The 12,615-nt window shown below is 51.2% G+C and overlaps 1 long non-coding RNA gene across 1 annotated transcript in view; it reads right to left on the reverse strand.

Moving 5' to 3' along the window:
* Positions 1-11,430: 11,430 nt before the first annotated feature.
* LOC125340121 overlaps positions 11,431-12,615 on the reverse strand; it is a 49,609-nt gene continuing 48,424 nt past the window's right edge. The window contains exon 3 of the long non-coding RNA XR_007208688.1: positions 11,431-11,799. This is a non-coding gene — a long non-coding RNA (uncharacterized LOC125340121). The remainder of the gene's footprint in view (positions 11,800-12,615) is intronic.

Here is a 12,615-nt window from a genome sequence, read left to right on the forward strand (position 1 = left end):
GAATGTACAAATCTTACAAATTAGACCAGTCCTTTGCCAGCTGTCTTGTAGTTCTATTTTGGTGCTGGGCTTCTATTTTTATGCCTCCTCTCTTGGCAGCTCCGCTCTGGAGTTGGAGCCGCAGCTGAAATGCTCTGGCGTACTAGAGAGCTTTCCCACACCCTCCCCTTGCTCCCCAGAGCTCGTCCTTCGCTTCCCCCCTGGCCCAACTTAAGCTAGCAACGAAAGCAGATGGCTGGGGAGAGCTGACCTGCCATCATAGAAGCCTAGTCAAAGGGGAGGAGCTTATTGATTCCGGGGCTCTGTAAGGTCTGCGCCCCCTGTTGTCCCTCCAGGAACCTGAGATAACGCGAGCAGCCACGTTGAAAAGGAACTACACACTGAAGCCCCGTTGGTCTCTGGCAAGCCCATCTGCTCAGGCCCCGTCTGGCCAGGGAAGGAATCAAGAGGAGCACAGGACTGTGGGGTACACGCGGCAGCGAGCAAGCTGCCTCTGCCTACATGACCCGCACGTCCCCGTCTCGCTGGGTCCTGAATGTGCAGCTTTCAACAGGGAGGGAGAGCAGCGGCTACAGAGTGACCCCTTCCCCAGGACGGGCTCTAGAAATAGCCCGCTGGATTCCCGCGCAGGCTTCCGCCCGCCTCCGGCCAGATCCCCATGCGGGAGGTTCCAGTCAGCAGTCACTGATGGGGTGCTCACCAGTGCCACACATCCATCTCGTCACCTTCTCTCCAGCCCCGGGACCAGGGCTGTCCCTCTTGCTGGAATCCCAGAACCCTAGCAGACCGGCTTCCTTTCCCCAGCCCAGCCACGGGGCGACATTGGTGGAACACAGGTGGCCTCGTGTGCTGAGAGCCCCGCCGCACCGAGACCGCGGGGAGAGGTGAAGTGTGGGCCGTGTCAGCCGAGACAGCGAGGGGGCACAGTCTTGCAAAGCCCCGCCACCTCCCCTTTAGCCCACGGGGTCAAGCCCGCTCTCCCCTGCACAGGCTGGGCACATGAGTCCGCAGGTGTCCCCCAAGTTGCCCCAAGCAGGAGGTGACAGGCCCGGGAGGAAGCTCTTAGGGAAGGTGAGGAGCCGGAAATGAAGGCTTAGGATGGGCCCCGCCTTCCGCGTTGCTCCGGAGCCTGCCGCCTCCTGAGGAGGGAACCCGCATGCTGCGCCACGCGCGGCCAGGCACACCACGCTGTGTGGCATCCGCTAACTGTCCTCGTCACTCACGGCGCTGGGACAAAGATGGCGGCTGCCCAGGTGCTCCACACCAGGCCCGATGGGCTGTGCTAACAACTGCCTAGCCTGTCCAGCAAGGTACGAAGCGGGGCCCAGCACCGTGTGGAAAGGAAACGGCACCCAGAGCCCACTGCTTTCGTAGGTCAGCCCCTCGCCCTGCTGTCTACCTCCAGCCTGGCTCCTCTCCCTGTTTTTTTCTACCTCCCTACTCTCTTCCCGTTATGCCCTCCCTCCTCTCTCCCCCTCCCATCCCTATTTCCCTTCTCTCGTTTCTCTTCTCTTATTTCCTCCCTCTCACACACACACGTGTGTGTGTGTGTGTGTGTGTGTGTGTAAAAAGTAATGGGTGGGGCTGGGAATGTGGCCTAGTGGTAGAGTGCTTGTCTAGGATGCATGAAGCCCTGGGTTCGATTCCTCAGCACCACACATGTAGAAAAGGCCAGAAGTGGCGCTGTGGCTCAAGTGGCAGAGTGCTAGGCTTGAGCAAAAGAAGCCAGGGACAGTGCTCAGGCCCTGAGTTCAAGCCCCAGGACTAGCAAATTAAAAATAAAACCAGCAGTAGGTGGTTCTGGAAGCAAGCGCCCTCCAGTGGCCAGCCTGGGGACAGGCTGGGCTCCTGGTGGGCGTGGACCTGATCGCTGGCTTCTGCGTACACCAACCCAGTGGTGAAGCTCCCCCCAGTGCCCCGTCCTACTCAGCCAGTGCCAGGGCCGGCGTCTGTTCCCCGTGTCCACCATACCCAGAGCGGGGACGGGCACCAGGGCTGGTCCTCACAGCCACCACATCTTCCAGGAAGTGCCACCAATGGAGGCGGCAGCTTTGCCAGGAGCAGGGGCCCTGAGTCTCATCTGCCCCCTCCCTGCCCCACACTGGGCATCGAAAGCACCAGCAGGTGGCTGCCAGTCCTCCCGGAGGCGGCAGATGCCAGGCCAGCCCTCCGCCACAGGGAAGAGGCAGGAGAGGAGACATCCTGACGGACAGCAGGAAGTAGTCCCGTTCTTCACGAGGAGCAGAAAGAGCCGCCTCGGAGAGGGCAGGGAGCTGCTGTGGCGGTGTCTGTAGTGAGCTCATTTGCTACCGAGCAAAACTGCTAAAAATAAAACGTCATCAGATCACCTGCTGGGCCTGGTGAGCGCCTTGGGGGAGGGGAGGGGAGGAGGCGGGAGGCAGCCCCACTGCCACCTCCGTGGCGCTGGCCGGCAGAGCGAGGCTCTAGGGTTTGGACAGTGGACTCGGAAGGTGAAGAGCAAGTTCCCCAGCGGGACAATGTGGGGCTGGCAGGGACGGCCACTGCCCGCCAGCTCCAGCCCTGGCCCGCAGTCAGGACGGAGGTGCTCTCCAGTCCCTTCCTCCGCCCTGCTTCGTGTCCTGGTGTGAGAGGGCAGGCTGTCCCCACTCACTGCTGCCACGGGCCCGGCCTCAGGAGCAGCAACCTGCGCGGGGTCCTTGTTCCCACCTCTCCCGGCGGCCACCGCGTCCTGAGGGGAGGGAATCTGACAGGTGCGCACTGAATGAGGCAGGGCTCTGCGCATGCACGTAGTATACTCCAAACCAGGAAGCCTGGCTGCCTGCAATGTGGTGCGGGGGGGGGGGGGGGGGGGGACGACACTCTCCTTCCTGTGCCTGAGGTTAAGCTCTGGAACTCACCTAGAATGGCCACGGCCTGCTGCAGGTGGGAGTTCAAAGTCCCGCTGCCTGTCAAGCGGGTGCGCTGGCCCAGAGCAGGCGGGGACACCCGAGCACAGGCGGCTGGGCTGAAAGGCCTGCAGGCCCACTTGGCGGGGGTTACGTTCCGGAGACCCCGCAATGGGTGAAATCCGCCGTAAGTGGAGCACGGGTTAGCAAGGCCCAGCTATATAACGCTGCTGGCTCGCGGCTTTTTACACATGGCGGGGCCTCCGGAACGGTGGGTGAGCGGTCACTGCACTTCACCAGACCTAGCTGCCTGCTGGTTAAGACAATGGCTGGGTACACAGGCCCGAGTCCCATCCAGGCCACCATGGGCAGGCTGTGTGCGGAGCAACAAGTCCCCGCGTGCCTGTGCCGCAGAGCTGCGGTGACAAAAATGGAAAAGAAGGCAACAGAAGGCAACGTGCCTCTGGAGCTGGCAGGGGCCCGGAAAGGGGCACTTTATAGGCATCATGTACAATCAGTGACATCCTCGGGTGGAAAATCCCCGGGCAAGGGGATGCTTTCTTCTGAGTCTGCAGGAGCGCAGGGGCCCTGCCGGGCAACCCAGGGTGAGACGCGTGTCTGCATCCGTAGCTCCCATGCTTACAGCGTGACAAAGGTGAGAGGCACGCCGCTGAGAAGGAGGGGAAGGGGGGAGGGGGCACAGCTCCAGAGCCTGGCAGGTGAGTTATTTAGATACTGTTTCCTTAAAGGAAGAAGAGCCTCCCACAGACACACGCGAGCATTTCCTAGCGCGGTCTACATCGGTCACTGAGACAACACACCGAGGAACGGCACCGCACGAGGCCAGGAATGAGCGAGTACACCTTTCAAAGGCTGGAAAGGACCAGCTTCTCAACAGCCTGCGTCCACGGTTGGAGATTCCAGCGAGACTGCTTGTGTTTCCCAGGCCTCAGGGAAAGGGACCGAGAATACCTTTCGTGGTGACAAACCTTTAGACACACAGCTCTGTTCTTCAGACAAAGGAAACAAAACATTTTCTGTCCTCTGCCCCAGAGTATTTAAGAAACCAGCTCCCCTCCCCTCCCCTCCCAGCTAGAGACGCCAGGGGAGGAAGGGGGACACTGAGGAATCTGACCAAGGCACAGCGGAGAGAGCAGGAGGGTACCCCATTTTCCTCATGAGACACAGCTACAGAGCAGGAAGCAGACTGCTCTGGTGCCAGCGACCAGAGGTTCAGAAGCGCTTGGCATTTTCCAATCAAGGCCATTTAAATGAGAGTAAAGCAAAGAAGTTAAAGCCAGGTCCCATAGCCCTCCTGCCCCTGTACCGACAGGGAAGTTGGGCAGACCTGAGCTGGGGGGACAGGCCACTCCACAGCTGGCTTCTCGGGCAAGCTACCTGCTTCCTCCTGAGGATGGGAGGAGGCGGGGAAGCCACTTCCTGGTGGGGGTAGACAGATGGATGGAAAGCTCTCACTGTACACGCTGGCAGGTTCACCTCGGTGCATGCGGCGGGCGGGTGAGCACCCTGCATGAAGCATCCCGAGGGGAGGACCCCGGCACACGCGTGTCTGGCGGCACTCCCCGGGGGCAGGCCCGGAGCAGCCCACGCGTGTCTGGGCACTGGTGGCTGTGGTACACTTGCACAGCCGCGGCGCCCCACCCACAGGAGCTACAAGACGAAAGATCTAGATACTTTTAAATCTGAGGAGATAACCAAGCATTTCCCAGGCAAGTGTGAGGGAGGAATCAGTAATAGGAACCTCAAAAGTGGCTTATTAGGGTGACTGTCCCATTTCCTCTGCACAAGACCTTAGCAAGCAATCCTGTATGTCCTGAGGAAAGACACATCTTCATCTTTAGTGTGGGGAAGAAGCAGTTTTATCCTCAAGTCGGCCAGGGGAGCCCGTGGGGGCTGAAGGGCGAGAAGGGAACACAGCACAGCAATTCAGCACCCTACTGGTCCGCTACAGCTCCTCCCGCTACAGGGGGACCACGGCGGGGGCCTGGAAGACGCCACTATCAAGATCAAGGGGGAGGCAGGTCAGCAAGCACGCGGAGACCCCACATTCACCCGGCGGAAGACAAAATGAGATCCTTAACGAAGTTTTGAGGGAAATAAAGTCAGCGCATAACATCATAATTAACAGAAACCTCCACAAGGTATCACTACATACTCATCAGAATGGCTAAGATGACAAATAGTGGCGGTCAAGTGTGGTGAGGACACAGAATAGCTGGAATAACAACGCTCCTCATTGCTGACAGGCATGCAAGACGCTGCAGCCGCCCCAAACACAGCACATACGCTTACCCATCTAAACTACAGCTCCGCATGGTAACATGTGCAGGGCACAATGTATTTACACGCAAACAGCTGACTGAAGGAGGGTACTTAGGAATCCAAAGGCCTAACTCCTCTACATAACTGAAGTACCGTTTATCAAAACGAATAGCAGGACGTGGAAACGTTTTTGGGGACAAGTAAAGGGACAGCACAGAAATGGAGGGAGGCGGGTGGAGCCGGTGCAGTCATTTGGTGTACAGCGTGAACTATGGAACATGAGGGGAGAACGAAGGAGGCGGGGACGCTGACCAACCCACAGTATATTCCATCTGCCTGATACTCTAGCCCTCTGTCAGCTACTTAATAACATCTCACAACATATGGTTCCAGTCACCCACAGGTTCTCCTGGGTATTCACTTTGAGTGCAAAAACCTGTGCACGGATGTCTACAGCAGTTGTACTCACAATTGCCAAAAAGCAGAAACCGTGCAAATGAAGTCATCACTGCGTGGTGGACTCCCGCTCAACCACAGCGCCTTCCCTGTCCTCACAGCCGTTACACACTGGTCACTTTGCTTGCAGGACAGCAGCACATTTTAGGGGGAACCCTAACTAGCTCACACTTCTCTTGGCCATCAGTAGTGAAAATTGCTAAAGACCGAACTTATTCAAAGCGTGTCCGAGCGTCACAAAAATTTTTGGTGAGGCAGGAGATGGTCCTTTGACTCAGTCACAGCAATCCTTTATTTACTAGATTAGAGCTGTATGGGAGTTGCTTTTGAAAAGGCAACTCAGGACCTGGGCACTGTTTCTTAGCTTTTTTTGTTCATGGCCAACACTCTAGCACTTGAACCACATCTCAACTTCTGGCTTTTTACTGGTTATTGGAGATAAGAGTCTAATGGATTTTCCTGTCTGGGCTGGTTTCGAACCACAATCCTTTGATCGCAGCCTTCTGAGTAGCTAAGATTATAGGAATGAGCACTGGCGCTGGGCTTTGAAAAGGTTAATTAGCAAACTCTCCGATGCTGTTCCTGAAGCTCTAGACTGGGTGGCGGTGGAAGGGCCTTCTAGAGCCTGGATGCTTGGCCAGCTCTGTGTGGGTCGCTCCAACTGCTACCTTGGAGGACACAATCTGTTTGGGAAATCATGTTTCCTCTGCCCAGGCTCAAAACTGAGTGACACTACTTTGGTGCCTTTTCTTTGTGTCTGGTGAGATCTTTCTGGAACTCATAGTTTTGTAGCCTAAACCACTCCAGGGTAGCCAGTGTTCCTCGCCTTTCCATCCCAGCTGGTTCTTTGTACCTCTGGGCTTAGGAAAATGCCTTTCCTGAAGTGTGAGAAGCCTTGTCTTATAGTTTCAGCAGTACTGTGTCTTGGTGACAGCAGTGTGGCTAGCTCCAAAGATGCATGGAGCTCTCACCTTACCTGACCCTTCACTACTCTCTGCTGACAGTGACCACGCTTCCCTTCTCAACAGACCTGCTCAGCCTTCTGGACATCCCAGCCTCCTCGGCTTCTACTTTGGAATATATTTCAGGTTCATTATCTACAGATCCCTGCTGGAATTCCTTAAAGCTCAGCCTTAAGCGGCTACCTTTTCCTTTCCCTCTCTGCTTCTACCCAACATGATCATATTCATGCTCACAGTTTCAATTACCACCACCAAGCCAAGGACTTCCCTATTTCCATCTTCATCCCAACCTTTCCTCCAGGCTGCTGCCTTGACATCGCTCGAGTGTCTTTCAGACACCCGGATACCCAAAGTAGCTCAACGTTCAGATACAGTTCCTTTCCCTGCTCTCAGCCTCTGGAACAGTGCTACCAGTCAGGAGTCCGAGAAGATGTATCTGGACATTCTCACTTTTCGTCTTTTTTTTTTTCACTTTTCGTCTTTAATCATCCATCACTAAGTCCTATTGGTTTTACCTCCAATTTTCTTAACTGTAATCATTTCTCTCCAGCATCTCACGTTCTTGTGCTCCTTCCAAACAGAAGTCGAATCTCCAAACATGCAGATCTGTTACTATCTCTTTGCTTTAAAATCCATCAGTGTCTTCCCATTGCTCAGAGCAAAGATAAAAATCCCTTAAAACTGTGAATGTGCTGTTTCTCCTGTGTTCCCAACATCCTGTTAACTTTCTGCCACACCGACTGCTTCTCGCTTTGCAAGGGCACCAGGTTCTCTCCTGCCATTAGGACTTTACACCTGCTGCTCCTCCAGCCACTGTGCTTATTAACATCTTTCAGATCTCAGTGTATACATGAAACTGTGGGGAAAGCTAATAAGTTAGTGCCAGATTGTTCCTTTTATTTTTTTCTCATAGCATTGCATCTCTTCATATGAAAACATGTCTGGTATGAAAAACTCGGTACATAAACTCGCAAGAAGAGAGACTCCACATGAGCCGAAGTGCAATATTCAAGATTTATGGCCAAAAGTGTGTCTTGGATGGAGGCAAAACAAATTCCTCTCAGGCAGCAGGAAAAGGTTTATGCTAAGGTAGACAAAGGTGGCCTGCAATCAACTGGCTGCATGGGGGGGGGGGGGAGGGAGGGAGAAGGAGGGGAAGGAGAGAAAGGGAGAGAGGGGGAGAGAGAGGGAGGGAGGGAGAGAGAGAGAGAGAGACTAACACTATTAATACACCAATCATCAGTTAAGAAACAATCCTGGTTTCAGTGGTCATCATGATATGCTAGGCTATCTTAATGACTTTGTCCTGAATGGTTTGGAATTTGTCTCAGGTATATCTGGTGGGCAAAAGTGTTGGTTACAATAATTGTGGTCATGTCAAGCTGGATCACAATGGCACTTACCACCTGTGGGATTGTTTAATGTTGGTATCTAGTTCTCTTTCTAGATGTTGTAAGGCCCGTGGGTTGATTTTGTAAGGCCCCGGGGGTGGAGGGGGGGGTGTTGAGGGAGGGTCTATTCTGTGTGGTCTGTCAGCTGATACACTAGAACGGTTCAGTGAGTTCGCAGAATCAGCGATTGTCCTGGGCAAGCTGGTGGCTTGCAGGATGCCAAGGCCCCCTGAGGAACTGCTTTTCTCCCAGCCACTATGTGACAGAAAAACAACTGAGTGAAATTCCTACCTATGACCTGTGGAATGGAGTTAGTTGCTTCCATCAAGTAAAAACAGGTAGCTTTTTTCCTTTTTAAAGAAATCTATCCACAACAGCACCAAATTTATAAGTAAGCTTAACTTAAATTTAGATTTCTTCTCAGATACCAAACAAAGGTATTATTATAAGAAAGCTAAGTACAGTTACAAGACTTAATTTAAAGAGTTAAGATAAAAATACACTGAGATGGTTGGTAGAGCACTTGCCTAGCATAGCACAGTGCTGGGTTCATTCCCAGCCCTGAAGTAAACAAAATGATATAAAATGAAACAAAACAGAAACGAACTGAGAGATACTTTGTGACAGAAACACAGTATCATAAATATGTCAACTCTTCCAAATTACTCTGAAAATCACATGCTATTTCAATCTGAGCCAAATGAGTCTTTCTACAGAAACATAAAATATAGAATAAACATCCAAGAATAGCAAATTATGAAGACTAAGCAGTATGTGTTTTGGGGTGTGCCAGAAGTGAGGGAGGCGCTCACCTACTCCTGATTCTAGCCCGTTCTATGTGGGAACTTGGTAGGTGAACATTTTCATTTGAAATCACTGGAGGAAAGTCAGGCACTGATAGCTCATGCTCTCTAGCTACTCTGGACACTGAGATCTGTGGACAGAGGTTCAAAGCCAGCCCAGGCAGGAAAGTCTGTGGAAACTCATCTCTCATAAACTACCAAAAAGCAGAAGTAGAACTGTGGGCAGCAGTAGCCTTGAGCAAAAAACGTTAAGCAAGAGTGCAAGGTCCTGAGTTCAAGCCCTAATACTGGTTCACGTGTGCACGAAAAAAAAAAGCATAGTCTAATGAATGGGGAAAAGGATGGCTATAGATATCTTTTGGTTTTCACCTAAGGCTCCTGACTCATAACGTACACCTCAAGGCAGGCCAGAGAAACTGAATTTCTTTTCCTCAAGGCCATAAATATAAAGCTTCTAGTCTCTGTCAGGAGCTGGCTATAAAAACATCCTCTGACCCATGTTGTCTGGTTGGAGATCAGACAAATGCCATTTCTACTCACTGTCCACGCTTCGGTCCTGCCTGAGCCCACAGGACAGGGTTCAGAGCTGAACATGGAAGGCAGTTCAGCTGGAGGGGGCCCGGGAGCCCCGCGCCCTTCCCCACACCTTGCCCTCTGCATCTTCATGTGTAGCCTACATTTGTAATATCCCTCATTTTGGGGGCGGGGGGGATGCTGGCACTGAGGCTTGAATTCTGGGTCTGTCTGGGTGCTGTCCCTTAGCTTTTTGGCCCAAAGCTGGCACTCTATCACTTGAGCCGCAGCTCCAACTTCCTGTAAATATCCTTGATAATATCAGTAAACACAGTTACGCAAACCACTCAAGCAAATTACTGGCACCTAAGGAGTGGGTATGCGAACCCCGACTTATACCCAATAGGTGATAAGCCTCGGTAGAACTATCGGGAGCGTGTGACAGGCATTGGAAGGGCACTCTTGGGGACTATGTCTCTGTGGGATCCGCTGCCAAGTCTTCCAACACACAGCTTCAGGACTTAGGAGTTAGGTGATGCTTTGAGGTGTCTGCCGCTGCTGCATACTTACTTGGTTCCTGCAGAGAACCTCCTATCTTGCTTTCCATTGTGGCCATATATAGGAGAAACTGAGTCAGAATCTTTTTTTCTACTCAATACAAGGTAGGAATGATCAAAACAGAAAAAGTGAGAACCTTATCCTACACCTTGGCCAAAAATAAATTTAGACTGAGTGTGGTATAATCCAAATACTCAGGAGGCTGAAGACCAAAAATTCAAAGCCAGGCGGGCTATACAGCAAAACACTCATTAAAAAAAAAAAAAGCCGGGTGTTAGTGGTTCATGCCTGCAATCCTAGCTACTCAGGAGGCTGAGATCTGAGATCTGAATTCAAAGCCAGCCTGAACAAGAAAATCTGTGCAACTCTTATCTCCAATTAACCACCAAAGAATCAGAAGAGGTGCAGTGGCTCAAAGTGGTAAAGTGCTAGCCTTAAGTAAAAGAGCTCAAGGACAGCACCCAGGCCCTGAGTTCAAATGCCATGGCTGACAAAAAAAAAAAAAAAAAGTGAATTGAAGACCATATGTGAAACATTTTCAAAAGAAAATACAGTGATCGTTAGCTTTGGAATATAAAAATCATTATTTTCAAAGACAAAAATACAAAAAGCATGATAGAGTGGTAAGAATGACATTTAAGATTTTTCATACTAGGGCTGGGGAATGTAGCTCAGTAGTGAAGTCTGTGCTTAAGAATCTTGGGGTTCCGGGTTCAACACCCAGCACTGTGGTTTGTTTGTTGTTGTTGTTTTCAAAGCCAAGTACCCATGGCTCATGCCTGATATTATCCTAGCTACTCAGGAAGCTAAGATCTTAAGATTGTGGTTCGAAGGCTGCCTGGGCAGGAAAGTCTGTGAGACTCTTATCTACATTTAGTCACATGAAAAGCTTGGTGTTGTGGCTCAAGTGATAGAATGCTAGCCTTGAGCAAAAGCAGCTCAGGGATAGCATCCAGGCCCAGAGTTCAAGCACCAGGACCAGCAAAAAAACAAACAATTCCACCCCCCCACCCCCAAAACACAGAAAGGATAAGAGGATCTGATAGGAAGTTATTTGCAAGCCTATGAAATTGACAGGTATTAGTGTGCAAATAAAGATTTCCCTAAATGAGCTATGAATATGTACAAATAATTCATGATTAACTACAAATTGCCCCAAATTTATATTTTTATGTTTAAAATCACTAATAAGCAGGGAAGGCAAATCTATAAGTAAACCCAATGGATAGTAAAAGACAAAAAATTACAGTTGGACATGATAAACTAAACAGGACTCTAAACATTCACACAGTGAAAACAAAGGACATTTGTAGGAGAGGACCACAAGGGCAAATGATCATATAAAATGATGCTTTATCAAGCTCATCAAAATAAACTCCAAGAAGTGGAATCAAGAGGTTTTCTATTTTACTTTTTGTAGTTCTTTTGTTTTCTTTGCTTTTGTCACTGTTTTTTGAATTCTGTACCTTTTGTCTTCTACATAAGTTTATCTGAAATGCCAAGAGGAAGCACAGAAATGGTGGGACAAAGGGTGAACTAATCCAGCAGTGATACTCACTGGACACTGTCGGAAATGAACTATGCATCTTGCGTGGGGAGAGAGGGAAACTCCTGGGAGAAAATGAAGGGGGGATGACACTGTTCAAAAAGAAATGTACTCATCACCTTTACAATAATAATTTAAATTTAAAAAGCAGGAAAGGCAAATTAGACACTGTTTCTCCTCTCAATAGGTGCTAAGAATTTAAAGTCTATTGATCAACTTTGTTTTAAAGAAGCAAAGACTTGAGTTTGTACAAGTCCCGTTTATTGCAGTGACAGGGAGGGCTGCAGGGCACTGGGATCTTGGCAGCTCAGTCCAGGCCATGCAGGAGGCAGCAGCAGCAGAGCGCAGCCCAGCACGCAGCCAGGAGGGCCTGGCAGCCGCTACTCGGATCCGTCTTCTCTTCCCGTTCTATCACGTACACTGAGGGGGGCGGGGGGGGGAGGGGAAGGCAGGGGAGAGAGAGACCGGGTCAGAGGAGAGGGGACTTGGACCTGTTTATATTAAGCTGTGAGCTCCATGAGGGTGGGCCACTGTGGAGTCCAGCACACCAGGGAATCTGGTCACTGTTTCTCACCTCCTCCTCCAAGCTATGAAATCCAACAGCACTTCCTTTCACGCGGTCCAGAGTGCAGAGTTGGGACCCTCACCCTGTGCCCCATCCCAGCAGCCTGGAGTGGCGGGCACTGGCCGGAAGCTTTCCCCACTCCCATTTAATCCTCAGTACAGCCTGCAGCACTATCATCATGGTGTCGCTAGTGCCCATCCACTGTGAGATGGAGTCTGTTCAAAGGTGAGCTTGGGGAGAGGGGAGACGACTTTGCCCTAGGAAATCTGTATCTAGAATTTATCCTATAGAATAATTGTCCCAGTATTCAGCAATCTATATAAAGTATATGACCACCGCTACATTAAATAACCCCAAAGTAGCAGCTGGAGTGCAATAAGCTAATAAATTAAAGCAGATCATGTGATAGAATACCAAACAGCCAGGAGCCACCATCAAACTACGATTACTCCTCTCCACAGGAGCTCAGAGCCCACACGGCAAATGCCCTGTGAGTGAGTACTTGTGCCTCCGTCCCCCATGCCTGGTCCCAAACAGCTCACTGCTTCTGCTCCCTTGCACCCTCCCTCCACTCCAGCAACACCAACTAACTGCACTTCGGCCCTCACCTAACCATCCTCAGCCTCTTCTCTCTGGTTTTAGAGGAGCCAGGAGCTGACCTGAGCCGAATC

Source organism: Perognathus longimembris, chromosome 22 (genome assembly GCF_023159225.1).
Source record: "Perognathus longimembris pacificus isolate PPM17 chromosome 22, ASM2315922v1, whole genome shotgun sequence".
NCBI lineage: Eukaryota > Metazoa > Chordata > Mammalia > Rodentia > Heteromyidae > Perognathus > Perognathus longimembris.